At 31.3% G+C, this 7113-nt stretch overlaps 1 long non-coding RNA gene across 2 annotated transcripts; it reads left to right on the top strand.

The window, feature by feature from the left end:
* Positions 1-691: 691 nt before the first annotated feature.
* On the top strand, positions 692-6746 carry LOC148274354 (uncharacterized). Of its 2 annotated transcripts, XR_015824313.1 has the most exons (7): positions 692-1862; positions 2417-2493; positions 2739-2831; positions 3981-4095; positions 4276-4383; positions 4730-4886; positions 6070-6746. It is a non-coding gene; the product is annotated as an uncharacterized LOC148274354 (long non-coding RNA). The 2 variants fall into 2 exon arrangements; XR_015824312.1 differs by lacking the exon at positions 6070-6746 and having other exon boundaries at positions 4730-5896.
* Positions 6747-7113: the final 367 nt, after the last annotated feature.

Raw genomic sequence — 7113 nt, 5'->3', positions numbered from 1 at the left:
TATGTGAGTGTAAAAACACGCAGAATTTTAATATGTCGAGACACAAGTGCTATAAACTATAAATTGATAAGTCACAGTAGACATGCGTGAAATGTGATTAATATCTGACGTGTTCGCTATTTCTAGAATCGGAAGGTATAGGATAGTATCGAGTGACTACTATTTTTATAATATTCTTTCAAAGATGAAATGTTTGTTTTAAAACCTTATGACTAGGTTTAGGATCTCATTACAGTTATTCTGCCAAAAATCCGAATTAGACCTGTCACAATATAAATATGTACTTCACTAATAATTATCACTCACCCGCCAACGCATATAAAATAGTTGTTACTCCATTTGTAAATTACATTCACGTGTGCGAATGTTTTGACATTAAACCAGCCGAAGCTGCCATGTTTGTTTGTCTTATTTTCTATTGGTGCATATTGATAGTGATATTGCATTTAGTGTAAATATTTTAGTGTAACTTTAAGGTTAGCAGATTTACACCAAGCAGAGTATTCTATAATAAAAGGATGGAAACAAAATAGAGTTAAAAATATTTTTACTACATAGAATTTAGTCAAATTCTTATAATACGAATATTCTCGAACTGTAATATTTTTAAAACCAGATTTTATATCATTTTATTTCGACACCCGCTGTGTTAAAAGCATCTCAATATGTGTAAAATCTATTGACAATCTACGAATAATTAATACTTGACTATTTAGTGGCAGCTTCAATTGATAAATCTGCATTGAATGCATACCAAACTTAACTCTGCCCTGAAATAAATTCTGCGAGCTAACATAGTGTCGTTCTTTTTATATAAAGCTTAATATATACGAATATGAAAATAATTTAACTCTCCTATTTAATATTATTATTGTTGAGAAAGAACTCTAGCTAGTCTCGAGACAATATGTTTTGCCTAAATGTCTTTTTCACGCAACAATCTACAGAATACGAATTCGCTATATAAACTTAATTTTAGTTTTTGAAAAAGTGCACTTACGGCTTTTATCGGTAGTTAGTTGGATTAGGGAAGGAGGTTTGAATTGGTGGTTGCAGGAAGAAATATGATGTTAACTGACGATGTACGGTGTGTGTTTGTTTTGTCAGCCTTTGTTCGTGATCCTTAGTTCCTCCTTATGACTCGAGCGACCACCTAACCAAGGTCACTCTTATAATTGACACTTTCGCGCTCTGTACAAAATGTGTGTTTCTTCCTGTGAATAAAAATAAATGAAAACTGTTCTTTTGTATTTTATTTGTTTACTAAACTTTCAAATGCTTAGGATTAGCGCTACCAATTCTTAAAACAAGAACATATCAACAGTTAGTGGGTGAGTTTTTATTTTACTTCATTTATAAAAAATAAATTTATGAATTTAGAATTTACTCTATAGCTGTCTGGATATAGAAATCTGGACTAGCTAAATTCTCACTAGGCAAGTCTGTATCCAAAGAGAAGTCAAGAAGTTTTGACAATAATTTGTTTGATTTTTAAAAAATGTTACCAATCTCAATTGGCCACTTAAACCAGCCAATGACAAGTCATAAGCCCTGTAGGTGCCTAGACTTCTATACTACCTTCTCTAAAATGTTTTTCATCTCTGTTGTAATATGTCAATATCCTTAGACTGCTAGTAGCACTGAATTATTTATTGTTAAGAATCTGCGAGGGGGGATTTTGTTTTTATTGGTTTCCATTAAAATAATATTATTATATTGTTGTATTCTGAGATTAACTAATATTTATTTTATTTTTAGGTCATCGTATTTGTCACGCCCGATACGTAATAATAATAAATAATTTAAATATCAGTGGATGTAGAAAAAGAAAAATATGCATCGCGAAAAATACATACACTCAGGTAAATTGAATTTATATTTTTGACACAAAAAGCTTAGTATTTCGTCGGTATACTGATAGAACACTCTAAATGCATTATTGCCTCTATTGAAAAAAATAATTTGAATGTTTCAAAAAGTCTTTTCCGGTCTTAGTCAGAATTTGGACATGATACATACTCATGAAACCATCTCAGTTCCCCACCGGAGATGGTTCCACCCACCAGTATTAAAAGTTGTCAGTTATGTGAAAATTATTGTTTCAAAGTACTTTTAGTCTTTTTTTATATGTGCTTACTTTGAAACTAAACCTTAGTTGATAAAGCTCAAAAATACATATAACTGCATTTTAAACTTGTTTTCTCCGTTTTTGTATTTTAGAGAGTTTTATCAGTACACTGACGATTTATTACTTGGAGTGTCCCAAAATTTTACCCAAAAAGTTTTGAATTACAATGATGCCTTTATTTTTCGTCTCTGAATACTTAGTGTTGCTAAAATAATCTGAGTTGTTGTGTGATTTTTTTTTTTTTTCTTAAGTGTTAATATGAATGTAATCCATACATTTTGCTTTCAGAAATGTACAAATTACACATCCGAGATGAACGACAGAAAAATATGTACGAGGACATTAGAAACACATCAAGAAAAAAGGTAAGATTGATTTTTATAACTGAAAAAACTTTTAATAAAGCTTTGGGCAAGGATATTGATTATCAAAAAAAATAAAATGCCTGTCTTCTGTGTTAAATTAAAAAAATTCCATTTTTTTCAAATGATGTTCAAAAATATTTTTCGTCATCCAATCAACTGTGCGGATAACATTTGTCTGACTAAATTTATCATTCAGTTTACTTTAGAAAGTTAGTTAACACTGATATGCAATTAATTATTTATAGAAAAGAAAAAAAAACAATGTGGAGACATGTTCGGAAAGGAAATGAAATATCCACAGAAATGATGACTCAAGTCTACCTGGACAATGATAAAAGGTAACGAATCTTGTATTTGTTTATTAGTTTTAAAAAAATATATGTTATGTACATGTTGTATACAGTCAAACCCACTTTTTGGGAAAATTAGTAAATATTTGTGAAGTGTAAAAATATTTTCAAGCGTTGTCTAGTATGTAAAATAATGCGGTCAGAATGTCAACCTGCATCAATAAAGGTTTCACCTCTTTAACTTCACGAAGATCAACGGATGAAAGAATTGAAGGAATATAGATGTTCAAACATAGGCAAATGGTGAATATTACACATTGTGTAAAGTGGCCACTTAAACCACTTAAGCCGAATCCAGTTCTTGTCTATAAAAAATTGCATGAATTCAAAATTTTTGTCTGTTTTTTATTATTATTCTTATTATTGGATAAAAAACATATTATTACCTGTTTTTTGTATACTATAAAATTTTTGTGTATTTAATATTTTGTATATTTTAGTTCATTATATTTCATAATCTTGCGCTTAAATATTTATTTGTAATTTTTCAGTTTATTTTAATGTTATATTTATGTTTATTACTGTAGACAGCTAATTATTATTAATACAAATGCAAACATTTGATTGTGGTCAAAACCACAAAGTTAATGCTTTGAACATAAATAATATATTCTTTTGTCGTTTTAAAATGTTTTATAGATTATTGTGTATTTTATTGGTGAAAGATATTTTATATCTTTTACTGCTTGTGAACCAGAACTAAAAAATATATATTTATAGAAATAAAAGACGAGTGATACTTAAATCCACAAATTTGGAATATCATGTCGGAAATGATTTCTATAATAAATTACATTGAACTTCCATCAAGAATTTTCACTTACAAACTTAAATGTTTTAGTAATAAGTATTATTAGGTACTAATGATCAAACAACCGGGCCCAAGTAGAAAATATAAAATATACAAGAAAAAAAAGTACTCCAAGTATGTCGATGTTGAGGATACCAGGAGTATATTGAAACTCACTGATTACAGTATGAAATGAAATAATACTAACCCCTTTTACATGATGTTCAAAAATATTTTTCGTCATCCAATCTGAATGTGTGGATATCATTTGTCTGACTTAATTTGCCACATCATTTCTTTTTTAATGTTTACTGACTCTGTTTAATTTAGAAATCAATTCCTTATAGAAGTATGCACCAACGCTACGGAGGCAATTCGGAAGATCGGAACATCTTAAATGCATCATCAGCTCTGGACAAGTCACAAGACAAGTTACTTCGGCATGACCAAATCATATACAAAGTAAGAATTTTTTTTGAGTGTGAATTTAGTTAGTAATTTAGATATTTTAACATGATGTCATATTTATTTTTCGTCTCTGAAAGATATATAATGTCGAAAATGAAATCTGAATAAATTGCGAAAATAGTCGTATTTTTTTATTTAAAAAAAATAGTTTAATGATTAAATTTTTATTTCCAGGGAAAATATCAGTAAATGGAGACATATATCCGCTGAAATATTATTCTTGAAGACAGCATCTTGACAAACAAGATTTTTGACAATGAGGATCCGGCCACAAACCCAAAAGTATGAAAATCCTTTTTTAATTTTTAAAAATTAAAATTGTTGCCTTCTTGTTGAATATAACATTTCATTTACAAAATACAAAATTTGGCTACTTTAGAGCCAAGTGTGGTGAATTTCTTTGCTTAAACTGTCAGTAAATACCATTGAGGTTTATATTTCTCTTTGTCCCCACATAATTCAAATCATTGAAAATAAGTTGTAAGAGATACTTCAAAACCAAATGATGCTATTTTATTTTTCGTCTCTGAAATATTTTGTAGAGAAAAAAATCTGATCCCGCCTAGATAAATGAATTTTTTTGGTCATGTTATAATATTGTTTTTAATGCAAGCTTCTTTTATTACAGATGCACGTTATAATGGAAGGTGTTTTCTCAGCGTGATTTCATCGCTGTGAGTGCATTTATGAAGAAACATGGCACAAGGGAAATTATTATATTAAATAGAAGACATTTCAAATTTGATAAAAATGCTACTAAAAGAAATAAAAAGGATGTCAAACGGGTATGAAGAATTTGAAAATAAAATTAGTAAAGAAAGATGGGATGGGATAAAAGATAACACCCGGAAAACTTATGAATGTGTTAATATTAGATTATTTATAAAAATACAACTTTTAAATTGAAAAAAGGATGAAATAAAACTAAAGAAATTTTAAAAAGAGTATAAGAATATTAAATTTCCTTTTTCACATACAGTGAAATGTGTGGCTAAGTGTCATACATTTATGACATTAATTTAATGACCCTTAAATGTCGTAAACAGTGTCTGCAGACTGGCACTCGGCAGAGTACAACCCGCGAGTATGAGTTTTGGCAGACCAGAAAACTTGGACACAATAATTTCATAATTTATGATTTGTTGTACCGATAAGTTGTCATTTCTTTTTTGTGTTAGTAATTGTTAGTGTGGGGTATTTTGATATTATGAAATAGCTGTAAGATAGAGTAATCGGGAGGATGCCCTTCAAAACCATCGATGAGACTCCCAACCCATCAGTTTGAAAAGATTAATGAATTATGTGATGTGATGAAGAAAAAATGTTTAGATTTTATGTGTGTCACAGAGAGCTGGTGTCGGGTTGTGGTCCCGTGGCTAGTGTCTCGGACTCACAGACCAAAGGTCCGTGGTTCGAATCCCACTCTACCCCAACTTGATTCCATTTTCTAATAGTGAGTTATTTACAACTCGTTGAGAATGGCCCTCAAAATTAAATATTTGGGTAAATCATAAGAACGCAAATATTTCTTTTATTTAAAAAAAAAAAAAAAAAAAAAGGTAAGCAGTTCAATGAGCTCAGTGATGCCCTGGTTCTCTGGTTTGGGGCCCCAGCTACGGACAGAACATGCTAGGAAGTTTCCACATTTTTGTCACCCAGAAAGAATGTATGGAGGAGTGTGTTGTTATAAATTCGAGGATTCAAGGTTAGGTTGACAAGAATAGGATACGCTCCAGTAAATTCCGGCTGCGAATTTAAGGATAAGTTTTGGACTAATGTAATGAATATGAAAAAAGATATTGAAAGAATAGTACTTTCAGGAGATTTAAGTGGGTGGGTGGGAACTCTGAAGAGACAGGATGAAGTCAGTCCTAAGTGGGGTGGAAGGAAGAATGATAATGGATGAATATTGTTAGAGGTATGTCTGGAATGGAATCTTTTTGTGTCATACATTCTTTGGAATTTAAGGAAACCACCAATATGAGAGAAAGGCATGCCCAATTTTCCAAAAACAAAAATAGGAAAGTATAATCCACTACTCGCTATCAAATAACACAATAAACGGGGAGATACGCATGCTAACAATGATTCATGGACATATGTACTTTAGCACCGTAGAAAAGGTGTTCACCACCGTGTTCTGGACTACAATGAATTACATTAGTGGGTTCCGTGATAAAACCAACACGATGCCACGTAGATTGAACTGTATGCTGAAAACCGTTAAGTGGTACAGAAAATTTGCCTTTCATTCTGTTTACTCATTTTTGTTAAATGTCCGCATTTTATTTATATCTGTGAAACCTTATTAAGCAAGCTAATTTCTTATGCGGATTATACTGTAATTACAACACAAAGTAAAACTTGGGAAGAAATAGCCAACAATGCAAACAGATGTGTGCAGATTGTAAAACAGTGGGTTTTCATTTTTTCAATACAAAAAAGCTTGTCCTAAATTTCATTTAAATATATGTGTAAATTTTTACATTTGTCTTGCTAAGTATTTATATTAGTATGCCCCCAGACACAGGCTATGCCAATGTGAGATTTTTATTTTACATCCCCTTTTTTTATGCTATGTATATTAACTGTCAACCTACATTGTATTATGTATAAGAAAAAAAAACAATAAATAAAGAAAAGAACTCTTGTTTTATTACTTGAACATTTGAATCCGTTCATCCTATTAAATAATGTACATGGTGTGTCCGGAAAGTAATATCAGCAAGTCCATCACGAAGAAGTTATTGAACTTTTCGTTACAACACATCAGAATTCTTCAAAATAGGTTCCTCGATGCATCGGCTCCAGCGATTTTTCCAGGCATCGAATGCGCCACGGTAAGCCTCCTCCGGAACGCTTCTTAAGGCTGCGCGGTACAAGCTGCTTGGATCCCCTTGATAGTCTCAAAATACTTTCCTTTCGTGGGTCCTTTCCGGTGTGGAAACAAAAAGAAATCAGGGGACCCAGGTCCGGTCTGTACCCCTACAGCCCACCGGCTGGGGAATCATT

This window comes from Micrasema longulum, unplaced genomic scaffold, assembly GCF_059751315.1.
Source record: "Micrasema longulum isolate JH-2025_06_02 unplaced genomic scaffold, ASM5975131v1 h1tg001675l, whole genome shotgun sequence".
Classification (NCBI taxonomy): domain Eukaryota; kingdom Metazoa; phylum Arthropoda; class Insecta; order Trichoptera; family Brachycentridae; genus Micrasema; species Micrasema longulum.
Note: the sequence above shows the minus strand (reverse complement) of the source record. Positions and strands in the feature narration are given on the sequence as shown.